We start from the raw sequence: 20,168 nt of genomic DNA on the forward strand, positions 1-20,168 counted from the left end.
TTTGCCTAACTTTTTGGAGAGCAGGGAACGGCTTGTAGTTGATACAGCACTGCCTGAATAAGATCTTGGTGAGGTCACAGCATTCAAGGTTGCGTCTGTCATCTGTGACTCGAAAACATCATTTGTATGGGTCTTTTTACCAGCACGGAATAAATTAGGTACTCGTTAATTCTTAGCGAAAAGGAGGACTTTGGTGTTTTCAAAGAAAGTTATCGGAAGGAAATAAGTCAAAGGAAAGTGCTGTTTTTCCTTTTCCATCTGAATTTTGGTCGTTATTAAATTCTTCTTCTGTGAATCATCGAAAAGAAAAGTTTTCAAGACTCGCTGCTTAGGCTTTTTTTTTAGATACACATCCCTTTACAGTCATCTCTCTTTTTTGAAAATTGATTCTAGTGGACCTTTTCTTTGCTGACAGTTTGAAAGGCTTATTGCTAGAAGCATTTCCATCTTTTTTTCTTTGTATTTTTTCAAGCCCCATTTTTGGATTCGCCTCCGTTTGCTGCTTATGTGAAAGTTTTGTCTTGGATTCTTGAGACCTAACTCTTGGATGTATACTTCCTTTTGCTGCTCCTGATAATCCTTGTACTGTGATGCACCTCCTTTTAACAGCTCATACTTTGCCCAACTTGTCCAGAGGTACACTGTAATTCTATGTTCTTGTGAAGAAAGACGTACTGTTTTTAAGTGAACACTCCTGGATACAAAATTGGTTTGGATTTTACGTTTCCCCTTTGAACCTGAATATGCTTTTAAATGTCCAGGTACCAAATCTTGAACAATGCCCTTAGGTGGATCAGGGAAGAGAAGAGAGTAAATTTTTGTACCTTGGTTTTTAACATTGAACTTTTTGACTGTTGATTGTCGTACATTCACATGCACGATGTACCTGTTATGTATTTCATTTGCATTAACTTTTGTAATTCTTTTGATGATTCTCACCTTTCTTCCGGTGGGTAGGATGCAGCTTGGTTTGTTAATAGTTCTACTAGACCATCAAACCTAGGTTATTATTGATTCATTTCACCATTTGTCATCTTGGATATGGAAGTAACAAGCTTGACACGTGTAGTGAACCCTTTTCTCTTTGGTAACTTGGCTATCTTTCGGGGATCTGTTAATGTTAAAGGCAGTCTTGTTCCATTTTTGAAAGATTTTTATATCTTCGAGGTGTTGTACGAAACCAATTGAAAGGACTACAGTTTCTCTGATGTTGTCACATATTGATTGCTTCACGTTTTATTACATTTGTTACAATCTGTGGGCGTCCGTAACACTTGCGCTTGTCATTAATAATTGATTCAAGTTAGTAACATTTCAAGGTGATATGCGTACATGAAAATGTGTCGGGAGGTACCGAGATAATGCTATGTTGGAATGTGTTTTACAACACCACACTTTGTATAGGCCCACTTCCAATGGTTATGTATATTTGTGGGAAAGACGGCCGAGTGGCAATTTTAAACCGTTTTTGACATAGGTCTAGAAGACTGAGGAAAATCTGTTTGCTGTAATTGTTAATCAACGAATTGTCTAAGGAAACTGGACTAGTGTTGATTTTAATGTGGTTTTCATCTACTCAATTTTCATATCACCACTGGCACTCGGCCAGCCGACATCACCCAGAATTCAAAATGCACCAAATGTTGTTGATGTGAATTATATAAATTGGGGTTTTGTGTTATGCTACAAGGAAGACCATTCTCACCGTGGAGGAGATTGTAATTATTTGACCTGCCTTGAGGCCTGGATTAGAGAATTTGCCATGCTCTTAATAAATTATTGGTATGCAAGTTTTTGTATTTGAGTGAAATAAGCTATTTTTGTATTCCCCTTTCTGTGTACTGATTTGTAAATTGAACTGTGTAAAAATGAGGTCTTTTTCTATCATTTATTTTTAATATTTTATTATTATTTTTTCCTTTTTTTTGTAAAATTAGTAACCTACCTCAGTGGCCCCATGTGACTTTTAATAAATTTGAAATGGGATCGATTTCTTTTTATTGGTCGGAACCTTCACGTTTTTCGAGAGTTTTTGAGGATGGACGCAGTCGGGACTTGTAAGAGGTCAATGTATCAGACCAGAAAAATGTTTTTTTAATATTTTTATAGCAATAGATTTTTTCATATATTGAAAATATAGCTGCACAGTCTTTAAAACTTACTTTGTAATCAAAACACAAAATATATTTTCCAGCTTTCAGTTTTCCATCCAGTTAAGGAGTTGGTCTAATGCTTCTTCCTTTGGTACTTTCTTCAGGCCTGGGCTCTATAGATGGGCCACTGGTGTGCCCACCACACTGGTCCATGCATTAAAAAGATTAGAAAAATAGGTCATTTATGAAACACTGAGAGAGAGATACCATTGGAAAGAAACAGAGCAAGTAAGAATGGTCTTAGGAAAGATGGAGGAATTGGAAAATAAGCATTTAGTCTCTAAGACTGAGATGGTTGGAACATGTGGTGAAAAGAGGAGCATCTTATCATAAAAGAGCAGGAGGAAGACCAATAAGAATGTCCAGTAATCATTGGAGGTATGGCATTGATGGAGACCTGCACTGGTTGGAAATTCAGACAAAGTTACGAGATTTAAGAGAACTCATATCTCATCTAAAGCCTAGCATCAAATAAAGATGGTGAGGAATTTATGTAGTGACTACAAAGACTCCCAAACAACTCGATCATCTCATATTAGCTTGATGGATGAGTTCCGGCGTTTGGTCTTCGAGACCTAAATTTCATAATCAGTCAATCAATCATAAAAGCTTTTCTTTTGCATTGTCTGAGAGAGCACTCTCAGTATCTTATCAATAATAAGATATTTCGATAAATCCCAGATATATTCCACATACTTGTAATTATATGATTAAAGAAAATGTTTGAGTACACAAACTTTTGAGCAATTTAAGGACAGATTTGACTTATTTCTTCTGCCCGATGTTTTCTTGACATTGAGGCTGTGGGGAGTGGCGGTACAATTGCTAATCACAGCAGATTAACTATATCCTGTGAAACTGAATCATTCTGGGAAAGGTATATAGCAAGGGTTTATAGTAGATTATTCATGAATTTGAGGATGATAAATTTCTTACGCTGTGACATTGTTGAAAGCGCTAATTAAGTCATGAGCTTATGGGAAACTGGTTTTTACAGGAACACAAGTAGAAAGAATTAAATATGCATGAACATGCAATGCATTTCTGCTGCATTTTTTCACCAAAATAGCTGTAACTAATTCAAATTTTGTGAGGTGTCTGCCTGAGGTAAACAGGGTCAAGGTATAGACCAGGCCTCTTCCTCTCATACACACACCTTACCAAACTTATGGGCCACTTTTAAACAATAGACAATCTTCGTCTTGAACCAATTAATGGAAGTGAACCACGCAAAGAGGGAACGATCTTACCAGATATTTGAGGATCTTGAGAAAGCCATTGGTTGTGTACCAATTTGCATCTAAAGCTGATTTTTTAATGTTGTGAAGCCAAATTGATGATTGACAGTTTCAACCATTTTTTTTTTAGCCTTTCCTTCGCCATCTGCCATAATATTTTGATAGCAGGCGAAGGATGATAAAATTATTTGGGTTGGTCGGTATATTTAGATTTATCCTTCCGTATAGCAACACGGGCTATTGTTTTAAAGTGGTCCACGAGTATGTAAAGCATAAAAAGAAGAATGAGCCTTGTGTGGACTTCAGATTCTGGCCAAATATGAGATCAAAGACATGTAACTTTATAGGCCTAGTTGTGACTCCACACTGAATGTGGAGATGATTTGAAATATTTAAAGTTAAAGAAAATTATGTTAAAATAAGGCAATTGTTCACTATACTAGGTTCTGGGGTAAGACGATTACAGTCATAATGTGCTTATGATAAAAGATATTTTCATATACAGAAGAGTTTGTTATTCCTACAAGTTACACATCTGTCTTCGTAAAGAAAAAATGGATTTTTTTGTTTAATAATATATGTCTTAAAAGCCAATTTTCTCATCTTAAAACTATTGGGAGATGTGTAAACTTCAATTTAAATATGGGAAAACTGGCCAACGCTATTGGTAGGGCATTTCCCCTGAAAATACGAGGATAATAGGAAGAAGAACGTATATCCCAAACACGCCTTTCTGCTTAGTCAGATTCAATTTACGGCCCCATACAGATCATTATTGAACTTAATCATGTTCACGTTTAATTATTTACATACATATAAATAATTACTTTTAAATACGCTTCCTACAAAACATTATTGCGGATATTTACTAATGCAATTTCACACACCGCCTACAAGACAATAGTACGAAACATATACTTTGTTATATATAATATTTACATTATATCTAACACGAAAATATAAATTAATTTTTATTTATAATTAAATTAAATAACATAATTCGATAATTAACAAATATATACAGAAGAAATAAACAACCTACAAGTGCTCATTTGGAAATGAGTTGACAGGTGCTAGCGTAAACAACTCGGGTGTAAACAAAAGTCAGCTGTTTCCGCCGTCATCCCTCGGACGTGGTCGGCGAGTTTCCTGGGCCTGTTTAAATAGGTGAGGAATCATTCCACACGGTTCGTAGAGTTCATTTCGAGGCAGAATTAATGAAAGATGTGATAATCTGCACCGTATTTTTAATTATATGCGTTTTTGTTTGGTTTGAATATCTGCCGTATGTTTCTCTCACGCTTCGCCGAAGGAGAAATCGAGGCTGAGCGATGACGGTTATTTTTAGCGTGACTGTAAAGCTATTTTGTAGTTTTAATCTAGTATAAGGCTATATTTTTCTAGTACTTTACTATATTAATGGAGAAATTAGGATTCAGGCTAGACTGATGGGCGTGCGTCAGGCTTACTAACGCAATCCGAGGCAGTATTGACTTAAGGCTATTTTTACCGTCATTGTCTATCTATGATTTTAATTTTATGGTAATTTGTCGGGTGGTGGTGAGTTTCTGGAGCCGTAAGGAAGAAAAGAAAGTAGCCTTCAGAAATCCCTATTTACTTTTTTATTTGTAATGAATCTCTTGTCTTAGTTTTAAAGCCTAAGAGTAATTTAGGGAGTTTATAACTGAAAATATTTTATGGTAAGGACAGTGAGTTTCTGGTTTTTTTCTTCCTAAAGGTCAGCTGTTTTAATCATATTATGAGGTTTATTTCTTCCTCAGAATTTATAGGTTTATTCCTGATTTATGCTTATTTCCAATTTGATAACTAATGCCACTTGTACTGTTTTAATATTCTCAATCTTTTTATCCGAAATACCTAATTATATACTTGCATATGAGAAGTATGTTGCCATGAAGCGGCAGGGATGTAACATGGAAAGAAATAATAAATTTACTGCTCTTGATTTTGTACAAAACACAAATTCACATTTTATATATGCAAATTGTTCACTGAATGACAGCTAAGGGACGGTTTCTCTCTCTCTCTCTCTCTCTCTCTCTCTCTCTCTCTCTCTCTCTCTCTCTCTCTCTCTCTCTTTACCATCACCATTGTTCCTCATGAATTAGAGTTATGCTTTTTTCCATTATGCATTTTTCATTTTTTGGGATATTAGCAGGGAATAGGAATGAGATTCTTGTATTTACTTTTGAGCAATGTTTAGCTGACACCATTTGGTATAATTACTGGAGTTGCTGGCCATTGCCCTCTGTCTGATTAGATTACAAAGTTGTGATGGTGTTTATCAGGTATATATGCTTTTCAGCTTCTAGGCCCGTGATTGTTGTTATATTTAGCTCATCACTTTTGCTCTCTTTGTTATTATTGTCTATTCTGTATCAACAGTTTCCTCAAAAACTATTGATGCCTTGACTTAATGCTTGCAAGGGCGTCAGGTAAAGCTGAAGTTTTTTCAGGAGTACAGTACTAGTGCAGTAATGAGTTAAATTGGAAAAAATATCAGTAGATCCCACATTCATTACACATTTATGATCCCACCTTTGCTGACTCATTTCCAATGAACTGCAGTGATCAGGAACTTAATCAGTAAAGGAGAGATTGTGCTATAATCGTTGGAGGTATGGTAGCATCTCTGGAAGTTGGGAAACACCACTGTGCTGTTGACAAAAGGATATGCTGTACAGCACTTGTCTCATAAATTTATATTTGATTAATTGTCAGCCATATTGTAATGAAGGCATAATTTTTTTAAACTGAGAGGTACAGTACTTGCTGTTGAATAGTCCAATCTGTCATCCATTTAGTTTCCTGACATCCATGTGTTCCTATGAAAATACAAATGTTTATCTATTATAAGGATTACCATCAGCAAAAGTTGGCTTGGTCATTGCAGCTTTGTAAAAAGCTGGTTAATTCCACCCACTCATCGGGTGTGCAGAGTCACTTTTTCTTTGACTGCATTGCTGTGTTGACGCAGTGATAATCTTTCTTGTCATGGCCTTTGTTGGAGCTCACTTGGGCATTTCATTGTTTGGGTTCTTTTGCTTGTTGATGTATTGTTCTCATTGTGTTTGAGGAGAATGGTGGTGCATGAATACCATATAATCCTTTCCAAGGAAGAATGATCAGTGAATGTCGTGGATGCAAATGAATGTTTGCTACATCTTGCCACCTGTGATGATCAACCCTCATTCTGTGTTTATGAATTGTGGAGGTCAAGATTGCACTCTGTCTTGCAATGGCATTGAGTGTATCTCATTGTGGCCTCTCTATGGAAGACCTGTGAATCCAGGAGGAGAAGACGAGGCAGTTCTTTCCGAGTCTACTGAACTTACTCTGGTATCATGCCTTCTGTGTCCTATGCCTATCTTGAACCTGGTCACTGCTGGAATGGTTTGTGTCCACCCCTCCCCCATGTGGTCTGAGGAGCGTATGTGTGGACCAGATTATGATCAAATTGCTGTGTGTGCATGATGCTGTGCTACTCTGGGACCACTCTAGAAGATGGAGGAGCTGCTGAAGTGTGTGGTCTTCTCTGGGGAGTCCAGGGATCCTTCCCATTATGCCTTACTGGATCATTCAGTTCTGGCAAAAATTCCCCACTTAGATCTGTCTCGGAGGCTCCATTCTTTTGACCATGGCTTCCTCCTCTCCCTGAGTCCAAGTTGGGTATGGTCACAGTTCCTGCTATAGTTGCTCAGGCAGCTCCTGCAACTGTCCCTTCAAGGATGCCTACTTGACCTTTTCCATAGCAAATGTAGGAGAGGATATAGGGACCCATGGTCAGAGGAGGTCAGGAAAGTCTTCCTCATCTTTGGGTGAGTGGGAGTGTAAGAAGAAGGGTCGAAAGGCAGCCATCTGCAAGACGGATGAGAAGTCTTATTGCAGCTGTCACTTTTCTCTTGGCAGTGACCTCAGTCCCAGCACCTGTTCTCTGGGGCAGTTAATTGCATGGGTTTACTCATCCTCAGTCCATGGTGTGGGACTGCGGTTGCTCCTGGTAACCCGTGTGCATTTCTTGGGAGAGGACTGACCTTGACCCTCCCGTACTTGTGTTTCTGCGGAAGAATGTAGGGAAGAGCCTGCACTTTCCCTGCCTGCAGGCTGTCGTAGCTCCCAAGAGGTATCCCAGTACATCCCAGGTTATGACATTAATTGGTCCCCTGAGCAAGGCCATAATCCTGTGGTTGCACAGGCTCTCACTACTTGCCAGAGTTGCAGTGTGCATGGCCCAAGGTTGCCCTAATCTGTGCACTGCTTGGTCATTGGTTGTTTAACAGTATCAGGGCATGTGTTGCTCTAGGGTTGGCCCAATACTTGCAGTACTCAGTGCCACAATGTTTCGTTGATGCTGCTTTGCTCTGGACAGGTTGAATGCACTCCTGCTCACTTCAGTTGATCAGAGGTGCCAGCTTGGTTCTTGAGTTTGCATTCAGGCAACCATGTCTCCATCTTTCGCTGCCTTAGGTTCTGCTAGACCTGCTGTTCCCTTGCCTGTGGAACCCACACAGACTGAGTTTGAAAGGCATTTTAGTGAGGTCACTGGACTCGTTCATGAACGTAGTGGTCTCGGGGAACTGACCAGGTTTATTGGTTGGATCCTTACACCTTCCATTGAACTACCTTGTGTTTTACTCCCCAGTCCACACCGTCTTTTGGTGGCCCTGGTCCACGCTTGCATGGACTGTCCTTGGAGAGGTAAATTCTATGGTCCTTGAATTGGACAATTCTTTTCCTCTGTTGCGCTGATAAGTTGCTTCTCCTGCTCTCATATAACAGTAATATGCTATTATAGGTTCTCCCTTTCTGCCAGGTTGCAAGCCAGAAGTGCTGACATCTTGGGTGTGTCATGCTTGCAGGAAAATTAGCCAATCTTGGAAAGTATATGAAACAAAAGACTAATGACAGTAACCACTCTGCTGTCTGAGCATTCGTTATGCAATAGGGGGACAAGATTTTGCTGAAGAACCTTTGACCAGATTGGGTAGCAAATGAAGACTCTGGGTCCAATGCTGTACATGATAAGTGAATTCACAGCTTGGTAAGCTCGAAACTCAACATGATCAATGAGCAGAGCATGTGAGGAGTGAATGTTATTCTTTGATTAGTTGATTCAGGTGTTGGAGCAAGGCGCATACACACGTGAATTAAGCTGTAATACTGTCTGGTCCGTTACCATGCCTGTTAGTGACCCAGGCATCTTCCAGGTAATACCTTTAGGAGTGATGGGAGTGTTAACTTTGTGACAGTGTCATGAGCCAGTATGCAGCTAGATTTTTGTTATATTTTACTCATTGTTAATTTAGTTAATTTAGTCTTATGTCAGTTGGGTATATACTCTGATGGCCTCTTCACCTGAGAAAAGAGGGGGAAGGAAGTATCTTAGATAACATCCCTGACATTTCTGGATTCAGGAGTAAGCTTTGGCCTACATCAAAGGATGTAGGCAGCAAGAACAGGAAGAAGTTGATCACTACTGTAAAGGGCCTCTCATCCATAGTGTTGCAGATTCCATATATTATCCATTGACTAAATTCACTAAAGCATAGTCAGTTCCTTATAAACACAGTACTTAGCTGACTAAAGCCAGTGACCTCTGCCCTTGCCCCTGCCTATTTGATTTTTAATCGAGGTCGTCCTCCGGGCATCCAGAATTGAAGCCCAGTATGTCAAGCACTCTGTGCCTGTCTTATCCTTCATCTCACTATTATTGATTTCTTGTACTTATCCTGAGAAAGACCACAGTTTTCGATTGTGGATCCTGCCTTTACTAGGAAACAGTGTCAGCCTACAAGACAACAGATGCTAATACCTGAGCTTTGTGCCTGAATCTAGGTATTACCAGCTGGGCCAGCTGGATCTGGGCACCCAAATCTAATTTCGTTAACAACATTTTGTAGCCATATTTTTTTGAATGCTTCAGCATAAGGTATTGATAAGTTTTGAAAGAAGTATATAGATTTAGTTTAACCCTTCCCTGGTATACAATTACAAAGCAACAGTTAATGATATTAATTATTATGTAATTTTGATAAACCACCAAGTCTTAATCCTAGATGCTTGGGGCTAGACTACAGGATTTCTTCTTGAGTGAGAATTAGAGCCTGGGACGCGACATAGTTGAAGAAGTTGGATAGCTAAGTGGTAAAGGACTAAAACCATAGGATAAAAGGTAGGAATACTTGATGTTGTTGACCAAGTGACCAAGCAAGGGACATATTTACATAAAGGAATTTCTTCTCGATATCAAACATACAGAATTTATAGTGAACTATTATTGATATGATATTTTCCAATTTTATCCTTTCTTCAAGCCTGGGCTACAAAACAGCATCAGTCTTTAACCAGTTCCATGAGCCTAGACTTGAAAACCAAACCCAACATCAGGTTAGTTTGGAAATGTCTGGGCGACCACAGAGATAAAAGTAACAGACGCAGACAAAATAAACAGACGTTTCACTGTTTATCTCGTAATTGATTCTTCGGGAAACCCAGGAAAATACAAATGGGTTATCTAATCAGCTGTGATAACTTAGACTTAGAGGTGACTGGTGGATCAGGGTACTATCTTAATAACCATTTGTTGTAGCTGACAAGGCGAAATTTGGGTCTGGGCTAATCTTTGATTTTGCTCTTAAAGGGACATTGCACTCTCTCTCTCTCTCTCTCTCTCTCTCTCTCTCTCTCTCTCTCTCTCTCTCTCTCTCTCTCTCTCTCTCTCTCAGTGGCAATAAGACCCCAAGCACTAATTACTCAGTGGGGGATTTCGAATGATATCAGCCAAGACCTGTGTACAGCATATTCAAATATTTAAGTTCACACTGCTCTTAACCTACCGTACCATCTTTCTATCCGACCATTTTATTGAAACCCCTTCCACGATATGAATCCACGATATGAAATGATTCCTGTTAATTTTGTCATTAATTTGATATATTTCTTGTCCTTTAATTTAATTTAATTTTTATTTTCTTAGTTGAAGGTGTCAGAATACAGACGTGACGAAACGGGGTTGTCAAATAGTGTACGTGTGTACTATTTTTTAGCATTTTTATCTTATTAAAATAAAAAATAAAAAGATATACTTTTGGGTCGACAACATCACACAATGACCCCCCAAAACAGGTTGTACAAGACTATGGCTTATTGCATGATTATTATTATTATTATTATTATTATTATTATTATTATTATTATTATTATTATTATTATTATTATGAGGACGAACCCTATTCATATAGAACAAGCCCACAAATGGGCCCATTCACTTGCAATGCAAGCCTCCAAAGAATATCACAGTGTTGATTCGAATTGAGTAACAGAAGGTAATGGCAAGTACAGAAAGATGAGGCCAGTTAAGTGAAAAACAGAAAAATGAATAAATGAATAAATGCTTGTTCTAATAGGAAAGTATACAGCGAGGGAATGTCAGTGATATCTTTTGTGGGTTGGTAATGCGCATCTTCTGAAGCACCTACTTTTCTTGTAAGTTTTATATATATTTTTTTTCTTTGGTAATCTTGGAGGAAATGGCTCAATTGATTCCTCTCCTTCGTCAGAATAACAGCTGATAGAGAGTTAGGGTTTTGGGAAACGAATCTAGGTAAAGATAATATTGAATTCGTCGAAATATGATCTATCTGTACTTGACTGTTTACCAATTGAAACAAGATGGTATTTCCTTAGCACTGAATTATAATCTTTCCATTTTGGGAAGTGGGTTCCCTTCCTTATTGTTTATGGACACTTTTGTCCTTTTTGGCCTGGGCTGCTTGGGCCTGGTCAGTACATGGAAGGGTTACCACAGAAGTTCATCAACACTGGGTCTGGTCATTGCTTAGACGGGTGCCCACTGACGAAGACCTGGCAGTAATCTGGTGATCTCTGTGTCTATAACTTAAGCAACATTTGGTCTGGTCACTGCTTGGATAGACGACCACCAGATATTGCACTTCCATCTCTTGCTGAAACTTGTACCATGGCCCTGGGAGTCTGATGGGAGTGGCAATAGAGAGGTTCAGATTTCTAAGAACAAGGGAGGAAATTCTGTACCCATTCGAAGATAATCATTTTAATGAACGGAGCTGTAACTGTTTGTATTATGCTAATCTTATAAGTGAATGTTGCTATAGTCTCTTATCAGAGGGGTATTGTGTTTTATTGCTCGGGAAGGATTTTGCTCTACTTGAAGGGTGAAAATGGGATCTCTCAGTGTTGGGAAGTGGTCCCTATGACTTGGGGAATTGAAAGCCATGGGGTTCTTGGCTGACAAATTGATTTTGTCCAGAAAATCAACTACATCCCTATTTTGAAGAAATTGGTCTCTCTCTCTCTCTCTCTCTCTCTCTCTCTCTCTCTCTCTCTCTCTCTCTCTCTCTCTCTCTCTCTCTCTCAAAGGCCCATTCCTTAACACAAATATTCTATAAGCTCTTATGTAAGTTTAAGTTCCTAGTCTTGCAGTTTAATAACCACCACGTTTCTGTAGCCAGTATTTGAATGGGTGACCGTTTTTGAAATTTAGTGTCGGCTCTCAAGCCTCAAGAGTTTCACTTCCGCCCGACCTGTGCCAGGGAGATTGAAGCTAGGATTATGGATGTCAGCATAGGTCATGACCTATTTTTTGACGTTAAACGTGTTTCTTTGTATCAGGTGGAGGGATTAGGGGTGATTAGGGAAGTCTTGAGAAGCCAGTTTGGAAGGATTAGCGCTCAAGTCTGAATCTTGACACAGATGATGATTGGGGGATTGGTGATAAAAGAAAAAAGGCTGTTTTGGTAGGTTTAAGTATTGGAGGAACGTACCACAAGGGTATACATTGGCATAAGAAGTTAAAAAAAAAAATTGAAAATTATTTATTCTGAAGGTTTATATTTCTGTAGGCGGAAACTATTGTCTGTCTGACCGCACTTTTTTCTGACCGCACTTTTTTCTGACCGCCCTCAAATCTTAAAAACTACTGAGGAGGCTAGAGGGCTGCAAATTGGTATGCTGATCATCCACCCTCCAGTCATCAAACATACCAAATTGCAGCCCTCTAGCCTCAGTAGTTTTTATTTTATTCAAGGTTAAAGTTAGCCATGATCGTGCTTCTGGCAACGATATAGGAAAGGCCACCACCGGGCCTTAGTTAAAGTTTCCTGGGCCGCGGCTCATACAGCATTATACCGAGACCGCCGAAAGATAGATCTATTTTCGGTGGCCTTGATTATACGCTGTACAGAAAACTCTACTGTGCCGAAGAAACTTCGGCGCAGTTTTTTACTTTTTTTTCTTTGCTAATTTTCTCTTTATTGATTGATTGAACTATAAAAGTCACAAAATCGATCCCGGGAGTGGGGTAGATGTGCACCTGACGACTAATCTATGGTGGGTCATATCCAGTGTTAAGGCGAGCCTGGGGCTTGCAACCTCATCCCAAAAAGGAGAGGCAATTAAAAGGCAATTAGGATAATTGCCTTTTAAGATTCTGGTATTTATGTCTCTGTCCTGTGCTTTGTCTTTCACAAATCTCCACATAGAGAGAGAGAGAGAGAGAGAGAGAGAGAGAGAGAATCTGCTCTGCCATTTCTAGAAATTTCGAGAGAGAGAGAGAGAGAGAGAGAGAGAGAGAGAGAGAGAGAGAGAGAGAGAGAGAGAGAGAGAATCTGCTTCTGCCATTTGTAGAAATTGAGAGAGAGAGAGAGAGAGAGAGAGAGAGAGAGAATCTGCCTCAGCCATTTGTAGAAATTGAGAGAGAGAGAGAGAGAGAGAGAGAGAGAGAGAGAGAGAGAGAGAGAGAGAGAGAATCTGCTTCTGCCACTTCTAGAAACAAAGTTGAGAGAGAGAGAGAGAATCTGCTTCTGCCACTTCTAGAAACAAAGTTGAGAGAGAGAGAGAGAGAGTAAATTTTTGCTTGTTTAGACATAAAAGTAATATTTGAGAAGTACAGAAACAAGGAGAGATTAAATTGTAGGCATCAATTTCCTGGCCACAGGTGTCCAAGAATGAACAAGACAGCGACTGCTGTTCTTGTTCTGAAGCCACCCTTTAGTTAGGACATTCATCGACAACCATTACGCAGTTCTTGTCAACATTCTAGGATGAGCAAATGAGGCGTAAGCTCCGAACCTGACCAGAATGAAGCCATTCAGAGATTATGACCAAAGATAACAGATAAGAATTCTCGTAAAAGATTTTAACCCCTAGCTTATAAAAACCAACTGCGCTGACGAAACCCTCAGCATTCCAAGGTGGCGTTGAGCCGAACATGTCATCTCGATTCGACACTTGAGACTGGGCCTAGTTTGAATTCTATTTCTAGAGCGATTGCACAGTTTGGTAATCTTTGCCTTAGCTGTAACTTAGTTTGTGCTCTGAACTTCAGCTCAGAATCCGTAAAAGAATGACGACTTAGACCCTCTCAGAGGTTCTTGAAACCTGTTGTGTACAGTGCTCTGTAAACTACTGGTTGAGTTCAAACGCTTGAGTAGGCGGTCACGACAGACCGGAAACTTGAGTTTACATTTTTAATGGCCACCATTATTAAACGTTGAGTGAACAGCCACGATAGATCTGCAGTTGAATTAAGGGTCGCCATTACCTGCAGATGAATTAACATTGAGTGAAGGTCCACCACAGACCTGCAGACGAATTAACATTGAATAGAAGGCCCCCACCACAGACCTGCAGTTTGAGTTAAGCCTTACCCGCAGTTACCTTTCGAGCTAAGGTCGTCCGTCACAGACCTGCAGTTGCGTTGACCCTTGACCCAAGGACCTCCCTAGTCCCTCTCTAACACAGAGATCGACCTGACCAACTGCTAGTGGCCCTCGAAATCCCAAACATGTCTCTATCAGGGGATGATGCAGAAGGCGCCTCGGTTTCAGCCCAGGTTCCCGAAACGGTCATCTTACCAGCTGTGGACTTGGCAGAGTGCAAAGGTAAGAAATGAATGAACTTCACTCATTTGTCCATATTTAATCTGCAGGTTCTTAGGGGGCTGAAGTGATTGAATTTTTGAAATAAGGACGCCGGCCTTAAAGTGTTTTAGAACGGTGGTTAAGTAGGGATGTTTATAATTGTTGTTTTGACAATAATGATATTTTTCTTATCTTTATAAGTGTCGTCTTCGTATTATTATTATTATTATTATTATTATTATTATTATTATTATTATTATTATTATTATTATTATTAACATACCTTTAAACTTTTGGAAAGTTAATTAAAATATTTAAGTAATAGAAATCATTTAAATGACCCATTGTATAGCATCGTAACTTTCATCGATAACATCTGCTTAAATTATCCTTGTGAAACTCTCTCTCTCTCTCTCTCTCTCTCTCTCTCTCTCTCTCTCTCTCTCTCTCTCTCTCTCTCTCTCTATATATATATATATATATATATATATATATATATATATATATATATATATATATATATATATATATATATATATATATATATATATATATATATATATATATATATATATATATATATATATAAAGATAAAAAAGATAAAAGGAACACTTCGTTCCGTGCCCCCGTTCACTGGTAAAATATGGACAGATGATATGTTACAAGAGTATATAGAATATGTAGGCGTGGCAGGAAGGTTGGAAATTGGGCAGTTCCCTGGTGTCTTTTGGCCCCACTAACTCCGTCTGGCGATGCGTCTGGTGGTCGTAATTCCAGAAGCACCTGCTTAAGAATTTCCAGACAGCAGACTCCAGCATGTTCCTTGTGCTCGGATAGCCACTTTTGAAAACCAGCTCCGCCCCGCTCCAGTTTATGGTATGGCCTTCATCCCAGATTTGCAGGAAATCCCCGAACTGTCTGAAGTATACCGCACTGACCTTTTGTGCTCTGTTAATCTTTTCGAGACGGACCTACCCGATGGATTTGGGGTAATGGGAAATGAAAGGATTATTAGACCTGAGTTGCTCTGTGGTTTTTTGGATGCTTTCGTCCTAAGGAAGCTTTGATTTGTTGTTAAAATCTATTTGTCTGTTGGGAGTGGGACCTCTGTAGTATATTTCATTCGCCTTATTGATAGCCTTCTCAATAAGTGTGGTGGATAGAGCAGTTGCGTTGGATGTTAGCGGATCGTTATAATATATTGTTGTATTACAGTAAAAGACATTCTTATAAATACATATGCATGCGTCTACGCCACGCGTCAGCGCATGAAACACTAAAATTGACTTCCAAATTAAACATGAAAGAAAAGGTAATATTTTACAGAACCACTTTTTGAAAAATCCCTGTAAAATCTAATGAAGATATAGTGACTTGATAAATTTCACTCAAGAGATCTAACAGACCTTAGGAGACTGGTGTGAGTGGTGATGGGGCACTTGTGGCCTGAGATTGGTGCGTGGGATAGGTTAGAGTTATGCAATTGTTTCTATAGGCCTGTCAATACTGTGTGCGTGAGAGTTCAAATGGATGAAGTGTGGATTGTTATTCCCGTAGAGTTTTACGAATTATTATTATTATTATTATTATTATTATTATTATTATTATTATTATTATTATTATTATTATTATTAACTGCATGTTTGTCTTTCTTCAGCCTAAGAAGAAGAAGAGAGAGAGAGAGAGAGAGAGAGAGAGAGAGAGAGAGAGAGAGAGAGAGAGCACCAAGTTACAACCAATCACAGGCATATTAAATACCCAACTAAAACCTAGGCTTTAAAATGAGAGAGAGAGAGAGAGAGAGAGAGAGAGAGAGAGAGAGAGAGAGAGAGAGAGAGAGAGAGAGAGCAGTCGACATGAAATATTCAAGGATCCACATGAAAGTTGCCTTCAAAGCACTTTCATTTTTGTAGTTGGTTTGTCATAATGAGGTTGATGAATTGAGGACCTGGCAGGGATCATTCAGGTTAATTTCGCCTAACTTAGTGTCCAAACTTAACCCAAATTCGGTTACAGGTGTTCGCGTGTGCACTTGCGAGAGTTATGAACATGTGTCACAGCCCCTCTCTCTCTCTCTCTCTCTCTCTCTCTCTCTCTCTCATAGATGTACATAAACATATATATTTTGATATATATTTATATAAATATTTATACACTTTTTAGAGCTTGTGTGTAGATCATTATAGATATTTACCACAATAATAACCAGCAATTTTAAGAAATGGTAAGCATGAATAATTCTCTAATAGAGCAACAAACCTCCAATGCCATTTTTAATTAAAAAGAGTCACGCAAATTGAAGTGTTTACATAGCAAGGATGGCGGGACATTTCTACCACAAGTGTTTATTTATACTCCTTTCCTGGGCGGTGGAACCTCTCTATCATCAGTATTGACTCTTGTCAGTGTTCTGTCGCGTGCGTCGGGCGTTTTCCACTGAAATACAGAACTCACATCTCATTATTAATGATTTATCTACTTAACTGAAGGGCGGGAACGTGTTACATTCGTTTGAAATTAAAGTTATGGTGCTAAATTGCCAAACGATTTAGCGGCCGTTTGGTTTCCGAAGCTTAGTTTGCGTTGGTGACCGCCTTCGGCAAGCAGCAGCAGCAATATGCTAAGACGGGCCATGTCCAGTGATGTTCCGGACATACGTGAGTTTATTTTTTTATTTATGAGTTTTTTCTACCTTAAATCCTCTTTCCGAGATTTATTACAATTCCCATCGGTTGATTTTATGTTTAGTGAGTGATTGATAAAGAAAATTATATTAAAATCGCGTTTTTTAAAGGGAGAATCTTAACATATGACGATACGCCACGTACTAATTTTTGACCATATGCACAGATTAATCTCCCTGAATAGACGCGATTTATCGCTTATAATTTGCTTAACCGGATTTATTTTATGGCAGAGATATTTCTACAAGTATTCAATGATTCGTAAATTGATTCAACTGTCACTGGACTTGACAGAAAGACTTACCGAGTTGGCTGGATTCCTGATGGGAACGCTTTTAGAAAGTAAAAGTAATACTCTCTCTCTCTCTCTCTCTCTCTCTCTCTCTCTCTCTCTCTCTCTCTCTCTCTCTCTCTCTCTAAGGGAGCACTTTTTGGAGGGGTGGGTTGTGGGCCAAGGCAGAGTAACTTAAATTTCTGGATCATTTTGTCATTTTATTTTGGGGATTTAAGGGTCAATTAAAGTTCATAGCGAGGTCACAGGTCAAATATGAATCTAAACTTGGCCAAAACGTTCAAGCTGTTTAAGAATGAGATTTCATACGTGGCAAGCATGCTTCACTCAAGCAAGTCAAGGTCAAGGTCATTCTTGAAGGTCAGAGGTCAAATGGGAGGTTGTTTTGTTCCTTGTTTTTTACTGAAGTTACATATGATTTAATTAATGATTTATTGATTATATATCATTGCAATGAAGATTTTGTAAACCATTTCAATTTCTGAAATGAATCTTCGCGATATTCCTTATTTTTAAGGTGTGTGGTAATGATTTATTAATAAAAATTCTCTCTCTCTCTCTCTCTCTCTCTCTCTCTCTCTCTCTCTCTCTCTCTCTCTCTCTCTCTCTCTCTCTCTCTCTCTCTCAGTTCATATGAACTTAAGAGAAATCCTGCATGATGGTAGAAAGTGCCATAATTTTGTATTCTAAGGAATGGGTGAAGTTTGTGTCTGAACATGTAGACAGGAGAGTGACTCGTTTGATATCAAAGTTGGGCTTATACAAAACTGTAACTTGACTCCATGGGTATTTAATATTTATTTGGATATATGAATGACAGAAGTTTAAGATACGAGATTGTGATTGTAGTGTGACATTACTCGTGTACTTGTGTTATAGTATTGACTGTATAGGGAGGTTGCAGAATGTGAAGAAAGAGTTTGACAGTGTTTGAAAAGGGGTAATTGCAATGGAAGAAGAGAGAGGAAGGAAAAATGACAGCTGGTTACATTAACTGCCTGTGAAATAGACATGGAATATAGAGGGCTGTAAGGGTAATAAATGAAGTATTTAGCAGTGACCAGATTCAGAGGCAAGAGTAGTTATGGTGAATCAGTGTTTTTGTGGTAGTTTTTATTTCTTGTAGAGGGCAAATGATAGACTAGGCTGATGGAAAAGGTGCAAAGTTTAGAACTACAGTAGTTGGAAGTGTTAGAAATGTTTTAAAAATCATCAGAGTACAAAAAGAAGTAGTTTAACAAGGCATTTGTTGTTGATGAGGCTATACTGTGATTCAGCCATGGTTCATCCAGAGCAACTTCCTCTGATGGGAAACAGTTTATTGACGGAAAAAGACTATCTCACGGCCTATAGCTGTGTTCAGTGTCTGAAGGGGTTTGATTCTAGAGTAAATCTAGATTTTTAACCCTTAAATGACCCTAGAAAGCTTTCAGTGCCTCTCTAGAAACTGTTGTTCTGAAGCTGGGAATGTAGGTGGCAAGAGAATATAAGATTTAAAAGAGAAATTCACAATAACTGATTAACCTACGAGACAGAAACTCCAGGGGACATTGGTTTGTACATACTAACATTTTCTTACCATTTCATTTTAGCCAAAGGCTATTTTACATGTTTAGTACCTTCGTGTGCTCGTCTATTCTGTGTTTGTGTTCATTTTGCCGTCTCTTTTCCCTTTCAGAGTCCTCCCAAATGGTCACCTGAACCTCGGGTCTCGTCCTTCCTACCCCAAAACCCCGTCCTGTAAATGTATCCTACAATATCCTGTAATATCCTATAGTATCCCACCGTCTTCTACAGTAGTCTTGTAAGCCGAGTGTCATCTCAGGGTTGTGTGAATTTGAAGATAATTGTGATATTGTTTTGTAAAGTAGGTTGTGATTTTTCTGAACGCTTTCTTTCTTTCAAAGTTGCTCCAGACTTTCCCCAAAGATAGCTTTCTAGAAAGCTTTCGTTGGATTACCTGGGTTAGCCTTCTCCAAGTCAAACGGAAATACTCCTCAGCTATTCCTAAAAGACAGTTCTCTATTTCCTAGTGCACTATCTTAACTACCTTGACTATTTTTCCCAGTACAGAAAAGTTGTTCAGTTGTAGTTTGTGATGGGAGGACCCAGGGTTGTAAACTGACCTGAAGAATCTTTCGCAATTATAAAATTATATAAGTTATTTAATGGTTAACAGATAGGTGTGTTTTTGTTACATTTTTTTGTATTGCACAGCCTTATGAAATATATGAACTAGATATTGTAAATATAATTTTAAATTATCATCATATTTAATAAATATATAGTCAGAAATATCGGAGCTTATACGCTTAAGTCGTACATTTAATGACATAAGTATAAATATATTTAAATTGATCAGAGTAGATCTATTTATTGAAGCTGAATGTGATATAAAGATGCATAAATAATTTATCAACATTAATACATTTATTGTGATATAATTTATTGTAGGGGACAGGTGCGTGTTAGGTTCCCGAAGTCTAAACACTTCCACATATTAATATTTTTTATATCGAAGGGTAGTTTCACGCAAACACATACAGAGTTAATAGTTCTGTTTACTTTGCCCCTAATTACGATATTCCTGTAGTTCCTGTAGTTATTCAAAGGAGATAACGCAAGGTGGCAGTTTATATATCGTAGGTTTTGCATTTTTCTGCCTGTAAGAATTTTATGGTTTGAAAAACCTCAGAATCTTTACCGTTTCGTTAATGTATATTGCAAAAGCGTTAGCCTTAGGCAACTAAATATTACCTTGAAGGCCAGCTGAGAAAAGAAATTGCCTTGGAACTTAACTTCCGTTATTATTAACCGATTTCCTTGGCTAGATATCTGTGTGTCATTGAATCATTTGATATTTTCATTGCATTAACTTCTT

At 38.5% G+C, this 20,168-nt stretch overlaps 1 protein-coding gene across 1 annotated transcript in view; it reads left to right on the forward strand.

Annotated features, from left to right (window-relative positions):
* The first annotated feature begins 4,474 nt into the window (after positions 1-4,474).
* LOC136856134 (solute carrier family 15 member 2-like) overlaps positions 4,475-20,168 on the forward strand; it is a 45,286-nt gene continuing 29,592 nt past the window's right edge. Inside the window, 2 exon segments of the mRNA XM_067133787.1 lie at positions 4,475-4,558; positions 18,966-20,168. The exon segment at positions 18,966-20,168 is cut by the window's right edge and continues 942 nt beyond it. The gene's annotated coding sequence lies outside the window, so the exon portion shown is untranslated.

Source organism: Macrobrachium rosenbergii, chromosome 34 (assembly GCF_040412425.1).
Source record: "Macrobrachium rosenbergii isolate ZJJX-2024 chromosome 34, ASM4041242v1, whole genome shotgun sequence".
Lineage (NCBI taxonomy): Eukaryota > Metazoa > Arthropoda > Malacostraca > Decapoda > Palaemonidae > Macrobrachium > Macrobrachium rosenbergii.